The following is a 14918-nucleotide window of genomic DNA, read 5'->3' on the forward strand; positions in this document are numbered from 1 at the left end:
CTAGTTCTGTGAAAAATGCTGACGGTATTTTTATAGGGATTGTAATAAATGTGTAGCTTGCTTTGAGTAGTATAGACATTTTAACAGCATTTGTTCTTCCAATCCATGAGTGTGGAATATCTTTCCATTTCTTTGTGTCGTTTCAACTTTTTTCATCAGTGTTTTGTAATTTTCAAAGTACAGCTCTTTCACCTCTTTGGTTAGGTTTGCTCCCAGGTATCTTATTCTTTTGGGTGCAATTGTAAATGGGATTGTTTTCTTTTTTTTTAAGATTTTATTTATTTATTCATGAGAATACACAGAGAGGAGAGAGAGAGAGAGGCAGAGACACAGGCAGAGGGAGAAGCAGGCTTCATGCAGGGAGCCTGACATGGGACTCGATCCTGGGTCTCCAGGATCAGGCCCTTGGCTGAAGGCGGCGCTAAACTGCTGAGCCACCCGGGCTGCCCTGGGATTGTTTTCTTAATTACTCTTTCTGCAGTTTCATTATTAGTGTAGAGAAATTCAACAAATTACTGCACATTGGTTTTGTATTCTGTGACTTTACTGAATTCATTTATCAGTTCTAGTAGTTTTTTGGTGGAGCCTAGGGTTTTCTACAGATATCATCATGTCATCTGCAAATAACGAAAATTTTACTTCTTTTCCAATTTGGATACTTTTTATTTCTTTTTGTTGTCTAATTGCTGTGGCTAGGACTTCCAGTACTATATGGAATAAAAGTGGTGAGAGTGGACATCCTTGTCCTGTTCCTGACCTTACGGGGAAAAGCTCTCAGTTTTTCTCCAATGAGTATGATGTTTGCTCTGGGTTTTTCATATATGGCCTTTATTATGTCGAGGTATATTCCCTCTAAAGCTAGTTTGTTGAGGACTTTATCATGAATGGATATTGTACTTTGTGAAATGCTTTTTCTGTGTCTATTGAGATGATCATATGGTTTTTAGGTTTCATTGTTTTTCTAGTTTATATTTTTTTGACTACTGATAACACTGAGCATCTTAGACAAAAAGCTTCATTATTGAATTATATAAGAATACTAAAAATCATATTTTTCTCTTGGTCTCTTCTGAAGGTTTGTTCCCCCTGAGGAAGCTGGTTGAGTTACTGCACAGCACACCTAAATGCAGATCCTTGCTCTTTTTCTTACACGTCTGCATTATACCTCTTCTTTCCCCTGGAATAAGATGAAATAGAACTCTGGCCACTTCTAAATTCACTTGATTCAGGATATTGTTAAAATTCTATTTGTTATTATCTTAGGGGATAATGAAAAGAAAATAGCTGTCAGCTGCTTCCTTCTGAATGTTGTAATTTTTTCTTTGAGGAATTAATAATACATTGAATACACTTAGGTTTTGAACATACTTTGGTTTGAAATAATTTTGTACTGTCCCTGAGATGTGATGACACCCTTCTTCTGTGGTTTGGGTATTGTTAAATCTTGTCTTGCTAAGCAGCATGAATCAAAGAATAGCATAATCAAGCCCTGGTTTCTCTGGGTGAGTCTAAAGTAAATAAACCTGTGACAACTGAAACCTGTCTTTTGATAAAATGGCCTCGGGGGGCGGGTATTGTTGAGGTAGCAATGGCCTTAGCTTAATAGCCAGGAGCAGCACCCCCTGATCAATATAAGGGGATGATGCTGAAGTGGTCGTATTAGAGTTTTCCAGAGAAACAGAATCAATAGGATCTAGCATCTATCTATCCAGATATTCATTTTAAGGAGTTAGCTCATGTGATTGGGGAGCTGACAGGTCTCACGTTTGTGTGGCAAGCCAGCAGGATAGAAACTCATGTAAGAGTAAATTTGCAGTCTTGAGTATGAAGGCTGGAAACTCAGGCAGAATTTGGATGTTGCGGTCTGGAAGCAGAATTCCTTCTTCTCCAGGGAACTTCAGTCTTGGCTCTTAAAACCTTCAATAGTTTAGATGCCACCCGCCCACATTACAGAGGGCAATCTGTTTTACTTAGAGTTAATTGATTGTAAATATTAATCACATCTAAAAATACCAGTACGGTAACATCTGGACTAGCTTTTGATAAAAAACAAAACAAAACAAAAAAACAAAAAAAAAAAACGGGTACCATGTTTTGCCACATTGACACACAAAATTAACTGTCACAATGGTGCATATTTTATTTGCTTCTGATGAGCTTCAATATTTTTTTTTATTTTTATTTATTTACGATAGTCACAGAGAGAGAGAGAGAGAGAGAGGCAGAGACACAGGCAGAGGGAGAAGCAGGCTCCATGCACTGGGAGCCCGACGTGGGATTCGATCCTGGGTCTCCAGAATCGTGCCCTGGGCCAAAGGCAGGCGCTAAACCGCTGCACCACCCAGGGATCCCTTCTGATGAGCTTCAATGATACAACTGCTATTTGTTTAAAATTTAAAATTTAAAGCAGAGCCTGGATAGAGTCGAGCTATAGTCCAAGAGAGATCGCTAATGTCGCATTCATTTCTAGCATTATCTAGCTCCATGAAAAAAGCAAATGCAGAGACCATGAACATATCCTGCTTTGGGAAAGGAGTAGGAACGTAAGTAGAGAATGTGTGATTTTCCTATCCTCCAATGTTCTTTTTTTTTCATCCTTTGTCCTTTAACCCCAATAAATTGACCTCTTTTACTTTCTAAAATAGCTGTGTTAAGAGTACTCGAGTGAAATGGAGTGCTTTTCTTAGGAACAGTTTTTCCTGTTGTTGGGATAAGAAATTCTGGAACATACAGATAGATTTTAAGTAAACTGGGATCCCTGGGTAGCGCAGCGGTTTGGCGCCTGCTTTTGGCCCAGGGCGCGATCCTGGAGACCCGGGATTGAATCCCACATTGGGCTCCTGGTACATGGAGCCTGCTTCTCCTTCTGCCTGTGTCTCTGCCTCTCTCTCTCTCTCTCTCTCTGAGACTATCATAAATAAAGAAAAATTAAAAAAAAAATTTTTAAGTAAACTTTACAATTGAATTGTTGGCCTTAGCATCTGTATCTATCAAATTTGGGGAGATTTTTTAAATCTCCACTTCTCCTTCACTCATGTAATTAAAAAAAATAATTTATTAAGATGAAATTCACATAAGATAAAATCAATCATTTAAACGCCAAAATTCATTGGTGTTTAGTACACTCACAGCGTCGGGCAAGCACCATTTTCTGTCTAGTTTCAAAACATTTCAATCATTCCAAAGTAAAACTCTAAACCATTAAGCGATCTTTCCATCTAACCTCTGGCACCACTAATCTGTATCTGTGGCTATGGATTGATTTATTATGGATATTTCTTATAAATGGAATCATGCCATATATGACATTTTGTGTTTGGCTTCTTTCACTTTGCATAATGTTTGGAGGTTCATTCACGTTGTAGCATACAGCAGTATTTCATTCCTTTCAATAGCCAAATAATATCCCATGCAATGTATATACTGCAATTTTTTTATCTTTGTTGGTGGACATTTGCGTTATTTCCACTGGTTATTCTAAATAGTGCTGTTGTTATGAACACATGAGTACATGTTCTTGTTTGAGTACTTGTTTTCAACTCCCCATATGGTGATTCTATGTGTAACCCCTTGAGAAATTGCAAAGTGTTATCCACAGTGGCTGCATCATTTTACATTTTCATCAGCAACATACAAAAGTTCCAGTTTCTCCACATGTTTGCTAACACTTATCTTTGGTTTTGTTTTTAAATTTTACTACCTTCCAAACATCCTAGTGGGTGTGAAGTGGTACCCTATTGTGGTTTTGATTTGTATATCCTTAATGACTAATGATATTGTATATCTTTTCAAAGGCATTTGTACAGTTTTAATATTTTAATTTCATCCTGCATCTTAGGTACATGACAGAGTTTCTCACCTGATGGAGCATAGCACAGTCACAGATATGCCAAATTATCGACACCGTTAGCCTGTACTGGGGGAGACAGGTGGCCAGAGTCCACGGGGTCATTCATCTCAGGCTGTAAGCAGACTCCTTCTCTATCTCCCCTGGCCCATATAATTTTATCATTGTTTTACGTGTGCCAGTAAATGAACAATTTTGGGAATACTGGTTTAAGGGGGTATAGACAACTGTAATTATCTTGATCTATCCTAGTTAATGGATAACAGGCTGACTCAGAGATGTTTTATAGAATTGGAATTTAGTTATTTCAGAACTCATAACACCAGACTTTCTATAATGGCTCACTGGGAATACCATCCTTAGACTACATTCCTAAAAAGGGCATTATGTTAATGGAACTAGAAAAGCCTAGTGATACATTATAGCAGTCATGATAAATCTATGCAGTCATGATAAATCTTCTAACTATTCTGTAATGCAGCTTTCCTAATGAAGGCCAGCTTTATTTCAGAAATTATTAAAAATATTTTTTTTAATATTTTTTTGTATTCATGCCCCTCCATTAGTTATGATGTATCTAGTAAGATGAAGAAGGGGTCTTTACCTAAGAAATTATTTGGGATAATCAAGGCCTAAAGGTTTTTTTTTTTTTTTTGTCAGTTTGACTATTTATATTGATCGCATTAATCATTTCTTGGCCAAATTTCTTCTTCACATTATTATTTTTTTTTAGTGTGTCAGAGTGTGTATGGTATTTGTGCGGTTTGTTTATGGTACACGTGTGGTGTGTTGATATATGTGAGATGTATGTGTGGTGTGTTTATATCTTAAGTGTGGTGTGTGTGTGTGTGAAGTATACATGTGTTGTGTGTAATGTGTGTGTCTAGAATATGTGTGGTGTGTGGTTTGTGTGTGCTTTATATGTGCTGTGTCTGATATATCTGTTGTGTGTGTGGTCACGTTGCTATATGTGTTGTACATGTGTGAATAATTTGTTGTGTATTGTGCATGAGTATAAGGTATGGATCTGTGTGCATGGTATATGTGTGTGGTGTGTGTGTTGACAATATATCTGGTGTGGGTGTGATATATATGTGTGGTATATGTGGAGTATGTAGTATATGTATCTGTGTATGTGTAGTATGTGTAAGGTATCTGAGTGTTATTTGTATGTATTTGTATTTACTATATGTCTGGTGTCTAGTATCTCTGTGGTATGAGTATGTAATATATGTGTTGTGTGTGGTGAGTGTGTGTGTTTTATATAAGAGTGATTTGAGTGTGGTATACGTGTGTTGTATGTTTGGTGTGTGTGTGGTATATACATGCCCTGTGTGGTGTATGTGTGTTGTAGGTGAGGGTGTGATTTATTTGCCGTGTGTGGCTGGTGAATATGTTGCATATGTGTGGTGTGTGTGTGCTATATGTATGATGTGTGGTTTGTGCATGTGTGGTATATGTGCGGGAACAGTATATATGTGTCATGTCTGAATTTCACACTATTTGTAAGCCATAATAGTTACAAGGAGGGAAATCCATTTTTATTTTTCATTTAAAGAGCAAAATGACTGTGATAGGAATATATTACCTTAAAATATTAACTCACCAACAATGCCAGAACCCTATGATCACCACAATTATAGTGAAAAATGATGTTTTCCATTTCTGTGCCTTATACAATTTTGTTTATAATATATTTGCCTTTGGGCTACCTAATCTGGTTTTAAAGGCTTTAAAAGATGATAGGAAGATTCTTCTTTTTTAATCTAAATATCTCATGTCTCTCTAAAGAACATACTGTATGATATTGCCAAGCAGGTAAACTTTTAAATTCATCAATGAGAAAGTAAGGAGTAGTTTAGCAACTGTGAAAATAGAAGATTTTGGATATTAAAATCAAAGGTCATAATAATCTCAGTACTAAATACTGAATGTCCCTAATACAAAGGGACAGTGTCAATAATACTGTTAAAATTCAAATGATTTTATTCAACTAAGATACGGTTCTTATGGAGCCTATGTACTATATGTGAGTGTGTGTATGCATGTGTGTGTGTGTGTGTGTGTGTGTGTGCAAATCCTGGTTGGGAAGAATGGGTGTTCCCATGATTAAATAGGACAGCGAAAGTATATGGGTAAAGTGGCATTAACTACTGAAAGAAGAAAGACCCGTGCATCTTAGTAGTCTAACAGAAGAGTTTATTTTTACTAGTATAAAGTCCAGCTGGGTTTGGGCATTACTCAGACTTTGTCACTCAGAATCTTTTCTGTTTTATTTTTTACTGTTTGAAGTTTAGACACAGCTTTTTTAACCCTGAGGCCTGAAGTTTCTGGACGAGCCCCTATCATTCCTGCTTGCCTACCAGCCAATTCTTGCTTAAGCTCCTCTCTGCTGCAAGGATCTCAGCCTGTAACAGCCAATACTCACTGCTAGCATTGTTTCCCGGCCTCTTCCCTTCAGTTGGCAGCTAGTAGACAACCTTCCAAGTTAAAAGCATTGTCCTGCTCGCCTTGGATCCTCAGTCTCCCAGCCTATCCTCAGTGTCTTTTCCTCCCACTGCCTGAATCCTAAGTTAGACTCCAGGTTTGGGTTAGACTGGTGCTCCATTTCAATGTACCAATTTCTGTATTAATTGGAGAAGCATAATCACTACAAAAACATAAACCCCTACACCCCCATTGCTGGAGAGAAGCCTATTTCCTGCTCACCTGCAGTCCACAAGGGGATTTAGGAGGGGAATTACAGTTCAGATTTAGGTGAAAATTAGGGTTTGCTTCAAAAAGAGGTGAAGGAGATTTCAAATCATACTCATTTTACTGAATTTCTGAAAAAAGCCAGCTTTTACCTTAAGTGCATGATATCTTTTTTTGTGATTCACATTTTATTCAAAAGCCTCCAGCTCTTAGAAGTTGAATGAAATGCCAGATCTCATAGAAATAACTTCTAAAAACTTTTTTTTTTCTATACTGGCTCTTTCCCATTCTTTTAAAGCATCAGAATGGGACTGTTCACAGGTATGGGAGGAATCACTGATCGTGAAGTGAATAATGAATACAGCCTCACAACAGGAACTCATCCATGCTGATGTGAAGCAAGAGAGAGGCTGAGTGTGTCAAAGGTAATCAAGGCTTCATGGTTAGAAGTCAGAGCCTCACTAAAATCTCAGCTCCCCTATTGACTAGCTCTGTGTCCTAGTTGCATTTCTTAGCCTCTAGCTTTTAATATATTCATAACCTCCCTGCAGAGCTAAGCAGGGAGGATCATAACTTTCAGGATTTTACTCTGCTATTTAAGAAAAAAAGGGTAGACACTGCTCTTAAGAAACCAATGATCTGGGTGCTAAGTGTACTTCCTGCGACTGTGGTATCATTCACACCAGGCTTTCTTAGCAGAAAAAGCTAAGATATAGATGTATGTATATACATTCAAATACATGCTTGTGCATACATGTGTGTGTATGCACATACATATCTTGCACATAATTTCAGTGTTTTTCACTTGCGTGCACACTTGGATTTGTTTTAGCAGAATTTCTTCTTTTTTTTTTTAGATTTTATCTATTTATTCATGAGAGACACACAGAGAGAAGCAGAGACATAGGCAGAGGGAGAAATAGGCTCCCCACTGGGAGCCTTACATGGGACTCGATCCCAGAATCCTGGGATCACGCCCTGAGCTGAAGGCAGACGCTCAACCACTGAACTACCCAGGTGTCCCATTAGCAGAATTTCTGTTTTGATTTGGTAGGCCATTTTTTGCATGACACTACAGATATTCAGCTAGCAAGAGTCCAACTAGCAATGAATTAGGAGGTATCTGGTATAAAATAAACCTCAGATAAATATTTTTGTGTCATTTATTATAAACATGGGTGGCATAGATTAGTCCACCACGAATGGTGTAGATTTTTCCTTTGCTTTTAGATAAATAATTGGAAGAATGTGATTAATGAAAATAAGAGTTACAAGTCAGAGTCATAAACAGAATCTATGATACCCTCATATCCCTGGAGCACAAATTATCATGTATTCAAAGAAAAGTATATGTCTGGTATGCTTAAACCTCAAATATTGTCCTTTTTGAAAAAACAAGTTGAGATTCCTGTTTGGAAGGTGAAATACCCCTCATTTCTGAAAGGAATATGAACCTGTCAATGGGAAGATTGCCCTAGGGATTATTCCTAGCTAGAGTATTGTCATACCTTTGCTAAATATCTCTGAATAGGAAACTAGCTACTGCAAGGCAAAATGTTATTCTACTATATTATTTATTAAAGTAACATTTATTATTACCTTAGAGAAAATTAAGGTATGGGATGCCTAGGTGGCTTAGTGGTTGAGCATCTGCCTTCAACTCAGGTTGTGATCCTGGTGTTCTGGATGGAGTCTAGCCTTAGGCTCCCCAGAGAGAGCCTGCTTCTCCCTCTGCCTATGTCTCTGCCTCTCACTCTGTGGTCTCTCATGAATAAATAAATAAAATCTTTTTTAAAAAGAGAGAGAGAGAGAAGAAGATTAAGGTAAAATGATAGTGACTTTCATACTGTCAGAAGTCATTTCTCAAACCCATGCTATTGATGAATGTGATATTGATCAATAAGTAAGCAGCTCACAGATATTAGTTTATTTTTGTAATATCTTAAGCCAATTTGATAGATTTTTACTTTATAATGAACAGAATATTGAGCATACATGAGCAGTAAAATTAATCATTAACCTAGGGGTCATGAAAAATTAATTTGGAAGGAGTTGACAACTATCATGTGGGCCATTATTATTTCAGTGGAGACAAACTTGCTGATATTTGTCATTCTACTATGAGATAATAGAATATTTGTATGCCTAGTGTTCTTGGCACAGAGCTCCTAAATCCCTTGTAATTTCGTAAGTGATAAGAGCACTAAGAGAATCTTTTGTTCTAATATTTGGTCTCTGACCCTGGATCCTGACACAGAGCTCTTAAGTCCCTTGGAGTTTCCTGTGTGCTAGCAGTGTCTTTTGTTCTAATGAGATGATTCTTGGTGGGCTCCTGGGTGGTGGGTGGTCACCAGAAAGACCAAACCATGATTAGAAGCTTGAAATTTTCATCCCACCCCCATTCTCTGGAAAGAGGATAGGAATGGAGATGGAGCCATTGATCAATCATGCCTATGTGATGATGCCTTTCATAAAATTCCCATCTGGAGAGTGGCAGTAAACACATGGGGTGCTGGGAGAGTGGTGCACCTGGAGAGGTCATGGAAGGTATGCACCATTCCCCCCACCACCACCCCTGAACCTGCTTTACACAGTCTCTTCCATCTGGATGCTTATCTGTATTTCTTATCCTATCTTTTTATAAGAAGTGAGTTAACCATATCTCTGCCTTTGGTGAGTCACAGTAGCGAACTAATTGAACCTGAGGAGGGGATCATGGGAACTTGCAGTTTATAGCTGATTAGCCAGAAGCACAGGTGACAACCTAGACCTGCTATTGGGATCTAAAGGGGCAGTGTTGTGGGGCGCAGCCCGTAACCGGTGGGCTCTGAAGCTATCTCCAGGTAGAAATTGGAGTTAAACTGTAGAATCCCTACCAGGTGCAGACAATCTTCAGTGGGGGGAACTCTTGCACACATCTGGTGCCAGAAGTGTCGTAAGTGGGGTAGCGGTGTGAGAATAAGAAAGTAACATACTGGAGGAAGAGTTTAGTTTTTCCTGTGCAACTACCATATTATATTTGTTAATGTTAATGAAAAATGTCACATGCTTTATAGCCAGTGTTGTTATTAATCATTTTTGGTACATAATTAAGTTGTGTTTCTGTATCTTAAAATACTGTTTATAGGATTTCACTTATTAATTTTAGAGAGAGTGGACATGAGTAAGGCAAGGGGCAGAAGGAGAGAAAGAATCTCAAGCCGACTTTGCACTGAGCTTGGAGCCCCATGATGTGGGCTCACAACCCTGAGATCATGGCCTGAGCCAAAATCAAAAGTGGATGCTTAGCTGACTGAGCCACTCAGGTGCCCCTGTATCTTAAAATATTTTTTATCATTGAGTATTGGTATTAGAATCTCATGTGCACAACTAACTGTATTTGGTAGTTGTCTTGTGGCCAGAGAGAATTAATGAAGTCTCTCTGTGTCAAACTATAATAAGAATTCGGGCATTGTCCCTGTTTGATATGAATTTAAGTAGTCTTAGAGTGTAAATGTTACCTAGAGATGCTCTAATATCATTCTGTAATTTTATAGGCAATTTTACGAATGAGGGAATTTGAGCTCAGAAAGGTGACATTAACTAGTTTAGAATCATGATTTCGTGGAAGATCTAGATCCAGAATCCAGGCATGGGTCACCACATGCCTCCTGGATAGCAGGCCCTCCTTGAATGTAAGGAATAAGTGAATGACGTGTACATGATCTGATCTATATATCGGGTGTCAGAATAAGGGCCACCCAGGATATTATGATCTAAAGGAAGAACTCAGCCTTCACAACGCAAAGAGGCTGCAGATGGTAATTTTAAGGAGAGTAAGAAAAATATTTTGATTTACCTTTAAAAGCTCTGACTCTACTTTCTCTAAAATTAGTTGCATCGATAGCCATTGCAACCCTAACAATAGTATTAGGAATATGTTTTTATAGATGGGGATCTTATTTTTTTGGGGGGGGGGAGATCTTATTTTTTAAATAGCTTCATTTCATAAGCTGCAGTGTGTTAGCTCTAAAAAAATCAATTAAAATTATGTTTTGATCCTTTCTTGTTTGGTTGGTTGAATGTTAGGCTGTCATTTATTTATTCTTATTGGTGGTCTAACAATCAGTGCTGCCTAGAATACGGCAAGTTTGCTAATAATGCTAATTAAATTACATATTTAGTTTTTTTTTTAAATCATTGATCATCCACCTTGATGTTGGCCTGCTCATTATACCCCAGAGCCCAGAAATATGCTTCTTTTTTGTACATCAAGTATATCCACTTAGCATTTAGAATTAGCATGGGTTTAGTTCCCTTTAGACATTTTCTTTTCAATTGTACAAAAGGACAACTAAAATAACCAAGATTCAAAAGACTTTTTATAGAGCAGATATAATGAGCCTGATTCTCTGACTCACAGGTCACAGATGGATCCTACTGTCAGGCTAGCTAGAAAGGAAGAAAGGTAGAAAACAACTTTTTCTTGCCTACTGGTCAGAAACAGGAAGCCACCTTATTTTTTCAGTTCTTGGAGCATAAGGCATACCTGAGAACAGAGCTGTTCCCCGAGCCCCTATGATTTCCTGGCCTACTCCCTTTTCAGAGAAGCTTTTGTGAAGTCACACAGAAGGCTGCAGACCCTCAAGAGCCAAAGTTCTAGAATAGCCACCAGGCAAGACTTCTCTTCATTTGCTCTGTAGATAGGAGGGGCTTCTCTGGGCTCAGGGAATTTGTAGGGTCTTTGTGGTGATCATTTCAGACAAAAGAGTTAGTTTGTTGTTACTGCTTATTCCTATTAATCTCTTTTAGGGTAGGGTTTGGGATTTTATTTTTTTATTTATTTTTTAAGATTTTTTTATTTTAAAGAGTGGGGGGGAAGGGCAGGGGAGAGAATCTCAGGCAGACTGCCCGCTAAGCACACAGTAGGGCTCCATCTCACCATCCTGAGATCATGACCCTGAGATCAAGACCTGAGCTGAAATCAACAGTTGGACACTTAACTGACTGAGCCAACTGAGTGCCCCAGGCTTGGGCTTTTAAGTCAAAGTAGAAGATCATGAGAAGCAAAGGACCAAGGACCAAGGACTGAAAGACGGACTTTCCCAAGATCTATAACCAGCTAGTAGCAGGGTTTGCATTTATTCCTCTTTTTGCCGAATCACCTTTCCCTTCTGTTTCTTTGCAGTTTCTAATCCCTATTAGTTGCTTAGTAATTGTTCCTGGTTTAATGTGATTCAATTAAGTTAATCATCATACCCAAAATATGCCCTATGCTAGTCCCGATTCTCTGTCTCACATTGCTGTTCCTTAGGACGTTGATTTATCATTTTTGGATCACAATTTTCCCCTCGCAACTCTATTGCTGTGTTGTATTTACTACTGTACAGAAGACATATGAGGCCAATCTAACTTTTCACTTTATTTGTAATCTTTCTTTTTCCTCCTGGACACATGTAGTACTTTAAATTCTATTCCAGAGCTTAAAACCCCCCATGTCATTTCCAGGTGTAGCTCTGTCTTCATGAATTTTACCCAGTAATCAGTATTTAGTATCCTTTAAATATGTTAAATTAGGCTCTCTTTTTTTTTAGCTTAAGAAAGTTGTATTAATGCGCACTGGGTGTTACATGCAACCAACGATTCACTAAATTCTACCCCTGCAAATAATAATACACTATATGTTAACTGAATTTAAATTAAAAATTAGAAAAGAGAAAGTTATATTATTCCTTTTAATGGTTATTTCTACTCTGACCTTATGTTACCTCTCTGGATTTTCTACACATTTCAACACATGTATCTAATGTGTCATTTTCCATGTCTTCAATGTGTTCTGATTCTTCTGGTCTAGCTGAAAGGACAAAGAAAAATTTTGATTTACTAATAACAGACATTTCAAATGTGGAGATCCAAGATCTTAGAGAGAGGTAGTTGGAAGTACAATGAGCAATCTCAACAGCAAATTTGTGTTCTGTCCATTTCTTCTCTATATTTTATGTGACTACTTATGCCAATATTAAGCCCCAATTAGTCTTACGTGGCTTCTGCAGTGCCTCCCTTCCTACCCAGTCGGTCTACTAGTATTAGGAACAAGGCCCTTCCATGCCAGTTTTGGTTTGCATTTGTGTCATCTCTATTGTTTACCTGGCAGCCCCAGTGATCAAGCAAATTGACTCATAGAGCAGAGTACCTCCCAGTTGTTTATCTCCCAGCATCCCTCGAGGCATGCCCTTGCCTCTTATTTTCACCCTCTCAGTTACAGGGTAAAAGTGGATTCTTCTAGGATTTTTCTATTTCATTCCTAGACACATTGCTTTTTCCCAGAAGGGAGTTACGGGCTATCTGATCCCATCTGTATTGCTTCTAGCTGAATTTCTTGACCTTTTTGACATGGAGAGAACACCTTTCTCTAGTTTGCGCAATTGGCAAGGCAGGCTTTACAGATGTTTCTGCAGACATGAATGAAGTCTTACGTGTCCTATATGATGCTTTCTCCTCCTACATATTACTGCTGATGGAATCTCTTCCATGAGGTTAGGCATACAAAATGGGATCTTCTGATTTCTCTTTGCCATATAAATGGAATGAGTAAGTAGATGAATGAATGATAAATAGGTGTTAACTAGATGAAGAATGGAGCGAGACATTTTAGGCAGAGGGAATAACAAAAATTTACAAAGAATCTGAAGACAGAAAATGTTATTTTTAGGAAACTAGTAGAAAGTCAGTATGGCTACAGTATGGTAGGTGAGGATATGATGGTTCACTTTATGTGTCAACCTAGCCAGGACATGATACCCAGAGGTATAGTCAGACATTATTCTGGGTGTCTTCCTGAGGGTGTTTTTGAATGAGATTAACATTTAACTAGGTGGTCTTTGAGTTAAGTAGATTTTTCTTCAATCAATTTAAACCTTGAATATAACAAAAAGACTGACCTCTCCTGAGCAAAAGGCAGTTGTGCAGTAGATGGCTTTCAGAGTTGACTGCAACTATGGCTCTTTCCTGGCTCTTTAGCCTCTACCCTGCAGGTTTTGGACTTGCCAGTGTCCATAATGAGCCAACTCTTTAACATAAATCTCTTTTTCTGTATAAATATATATGTAATCGTATTGATTCTGTTTCTCTACAGAACTATTACAGAGAAGAAATATGGGTACTATGGTGGATCATTTATATACTTTATTCAAAGAGTAAGGATATGAGACATGATCTGATGTGCATTTTCCAAAGATCTTCTGGCTTCAGTGAACAAATCAGATTCAAGATATTTTTGGCAATGGACTGATGTGCATGATAGGGGAGACTCAAAGGTCACTGGCTTATGTAACTGGATGGATAACACATGTCATTACAGATACATGGAGGCCATGGGAGAAAGCTCTGGAGCACTGGGGATTATGAATTTAGTTTATAGCATGTTAATTTTGACATGCCTGTGAGGATGTTAAGAAGATAGCTGGATATGCGGGTATGGACCTAAGAGATGAAGTATGGACTGGAGCACTTGCTAGACCTAGAGTTTTACATGCTGTTCTGCACTTAAAGCCAACAATGAAAAATATGTCAAAAGTTCATAGAAGGCCTTCACGTGAGAGATTCAAAATAAAATCTATAGGAAAGGTCATATCAGTGGTTCCCAAACTTCTAGATACCACAGACCAGTAAAATTAAGACAGATAAACAATTGGGGAATTGGTATAAACTTGCCAACTTTTGTCAACTAAAGACATTTTTTAAAAATACTACCCACTGTCGTCATAATGTCAAAGAAAAATATTTCCTACTCTCTCCCTCCCAAAAAACATCCCTGTATTAGGTAATTCTCTTAAAAAGGAATAAATTTAGCTTTATGAAGCAATATCCTTTATATTATTTTTCTGTAAATCTGTGAAAACTTCATCTCACACCAGTACTGTGGGAAAATGTTTGGCAAGAAGTGGGATACAGGACTTGGGATATTTCAGCTTCATGAATAAAGAAAGATGAAAGTTGATGTGTTCATTAGGTTCTTCTTATAACCTACATGCAGCTTCTGCTGCCCCATCCCCCTTGTCTTTCTGTCCTTGTCCCTCTTCTGCCATTTGGCTCTACTACAAAGCTCATTGTGTCCTAGGAATAAGTAAGTCTAGCTCAGGACCCAGATTTCCTTCCTCACATCTCTGAAGGCCAACTGGAACTATGGGAAAGCTCAGGCCCCGCTAGCTACATCATTGAGATCTAGAGATGTTAGAGCAAAGGAAAAACCCCCGTGACCATGGACCAACCTTACTGGGTTTTGTTCACCTCCTCCAGAGGCTATTCACACACTCTGGGGTGTGGCACTAGAGCAGAACATCAACTTATTTGATGAACAAATATTTTCAGAGTCCCTCCTATGGGCTCGCTGTAGTGT

The 14918-nt window shown here is 38.2% G+C and overlaps 3 long non-coding RNA genes across 5 annotated transcripts in view; 2 read left to right on the forward strand and 1 right to left on the reverse strand.

Annotated features, from left to right (window-relative positions):
- Positions 1-11148, reverse strand: part of LOC140604765 (uncharacterized) — a 43867-nt gene extending 32719 nt beyond the window's left edge. For all 3 annotated transcript variants that reach the window (XR_012007577.1, XR_012007578.1, XR_012007576.1), the window contains exon 1: positions 11070-11148. This is a non-coding gene — a long non-coding RNA (uncharacterized lncRNA). The remainder of the gene's footprint in view (positions 1-11069) is intronic.
- LOC140604767 (uncharacterized) overlaps positions 1-14918 on the forward strand; it is a 92291-nt gene that overhangs the window by 34048 nt on the left and 43325 nt on the right. The window lies entirely within an intron of this gene.
- LOC140604766 (uncharacterized) lies at positions 11297-14517 on the forward strand. Its single transcript, XR_012007579.1, has 2 exons — positions 11297-11653; positions 13656-14517. It is a non-coding gene; the product is annotated as an uncharacterized lncRNA (long non-coding RNA).

The sequence above is a fragment of the Canis lupus genome, chromosome 15, assembly GCF_048164855.1.
Source record: "Canis lupus baileyi chromosome 15, mCanLup2.hap1, whole genome shotgun sequence".
Taxonomy (NCBI): domain Eukaryota; kingdom Metazoa; phylum Chordata; class Mammalia; order Carnivora; family Canidae; genus Canis; species Canis lupus.